Source organism: Babylonia areolata, chromosome 24, assembly GCF_041734735.1.
Source record: "Babylonia areolata isolate BAREFJ2019XMU chromosome 24, ASM4173473v1, whole genome shotgun sequence".
Taxonomy (NCBI): domain Eukaryota; kingdom Metazoa; phylum Mollusca; class Gastropoda; order Neogastropoda; family Buccinidae; genus Babylonia; species Babylonia areolata.
The window spans coordinates 40,185,341-40,187,840 of NC_134899.1; positions in this window are offsets into that span (position 1 = coordinate 40,185,341).

Sequence of the window (2,500 nt, forward strand, 5' to 3'; positions counted from 1 at the left end):
TAAAAATCAAAAACAAAAATCAAAAGTACAACTAATAGTTAAAATGAATGGTATCAATCGTCGACAGTTTTATAACGTCATACTTTTTTTCATTAGGAAAACAAGTTAAGACTGAAATTTCCAGATGCCTGGGACAGAAATATGAACGTCAAGTCAATGACATATAAATACCACCACACTGTTGAACAGTTGATTACGCCACTGGCATTTCGCCAAACGGGTATTCCTATATGCTAATTTTAGCTATGTGCACGTTGTTACGTATCACATGAGTGTATATCCCCATGTTAATAACTGTCGCATGATTATGCATAGTCATGCAGCCTGCGTGGCAGTTCAATTCACGGTCTATTTGAATAGCCTCGGGTTAAAAAAAAAAATTCATGCAGTTACGCAGTGTCATATGATGTTGAAAACCGTTGTGTCACAGTCACATTAATTTCATCAGCCAGTTTGTCAGTATAAGTACCCCATCCGGTGTGACAACGCAGGCACTTCACTTTCCAGCTTGATGAAGCATTGAACTCATACCGAAGACTCGACGGGAAAAGTAACTAGCCCCGGTGACTTTTATGAATCAAAATAATCTGACATGGTCTAACAACTCAGACTTGAATCACGGTGACAAATCTCCGCAGAGTCAAAGCTCACTAGTAACTACATACAACGCAGACGAATCCTCAACAGATAGTATGACACGAAATCAAGGAGCACCAACAACATCTGTAACAGCATCTGACGTCCAAACTGATGTCAGCGATTCTACCGACAGCCCACAAACCTCACAACAATGTCGTCTGCACCAGCCGGCAGACGTCTCACACACAGCCCAGGCGTCTGCGCATGCTGTCGGAAGGGACGAAACTATCAACGACGAGAGGGCAAAGCAGCTGGAGCGGTTACGGGCCCTGAGAGCCGAGAACCGACGGTTGAAGGCCCGACAGGTGTGTCGTCAATGTCGCAGGAATCCTGTGACCTTGACCCTGCTTCCCTGCGGTCATTTCTGTTTCTGCGCAGAATGCGGGGAATCTTTCACCGTGTGCCCATTGTGCCAGAAACCCATTCTCGCTGACGTCAGAACATATTTGTCGTGAGATGATCGTGATTTCTCGACCTGTCATGATGACGTCAATAGGATTGTTCCAGATGTTTCCTTTTTCTTTTTCTTTTTTTTCTTCTTTTTTTCCATTAGTTAAAACGTTTTAGTTAATTGTGTATGGCCACGTTACAAGATCCGACGGGCTCTCCAAGGGGCCATCCTTCAGTGAACAGAGTAGGCAAAAAAACGAAACGAGGCAGACAGCGAAAGAAGTGGGCAGACAACCTCAGTGACTGGACAGTGGACACGAGCTTTGCCGAAACTCGGACACTATCCCAAGACCGCCAGAAACAGAGAATACTGGTGATGCGGTCAGCGGTCAGCGGTCAGCGCCCCAACGACCAAACCAGGTTGGGGACCTGTGGCAGTGACAGCTAACTGATTGTGTCCTTACAATTCATTTTGGATTCATTCTCTGCGTTAATTGATTTCATGACAGCTGTTTGATGTCTTTGCTTGTTTGAAACATTTATATTCAAACCAAAACCTGGTGTACTAAAGGATGTGAATTCCACCTAAATATGTTTATAGGGCTAAAAGTAATAGAATAAAATTGAATGTCGAAGCTCAGTTGCCATTGAAATGTACTGTGATTCTGTATTGGACGAAAAACAACATAATGTTTGCAATGAGCAATGTCCATCTTTTTTTTTTCTTTTTTTTTTAATACATTTTCAGTCGTGGAATTGTCATTAATTTCCAACTTGCACTTTTTTGTGTTATTCTATGTGTTATTTTAGGAGGGTTGAATGTTCTCCAAATGATTTTCTGTCTTTTTCTGTCTGTCTGTCTGTCTGTCTGTCTGTCTGTCTCTCTCTCTCTCTCTCTCTCTCTCTCTCTCTCTCTCTCTCTCTCCACAGATCACACACACACAATCACACACACATACATATTATTATTTGTTCGATAAACTTATATTCAAAACAAACCTGATGTGTTCAGAAACTTGAATTCCTACTAAATATTTTCTCAGTGGGGTTAGAATAAGAATATTTCATGTCGAATTTGATGTTAGTTTAATCGGTTGCGTTTGTATGTTATGTGATTCTCAATAGGCTGGAAAAAAACATCATTTGTATTTGTATTTGTATTTCTTTTTATCACAACAGATTTCTGTGTGTGAAATTCGGGCTGCTCTCCACAGGGAGAGCGCGTCGCTACACTACAGTGCCACCCATTTTTTTGTATTTTTTCCTGCGTGCAGTTTGTTTATTTGTTTTTTTTCTATCGAAGTGGATTTTTCTACAGAATTTAGCCGAGGAACATCCCTTTTGTTACCGTAGGTGGTTTTTTTTACGTGCGCTAAGTGCATGCTGCACACGGGACCTCGGTTTATCGTCTCATCCGAATGACTAAGGCAATGCTCAATGGCAAATGTCCATTCATTATTTTTTACACAAT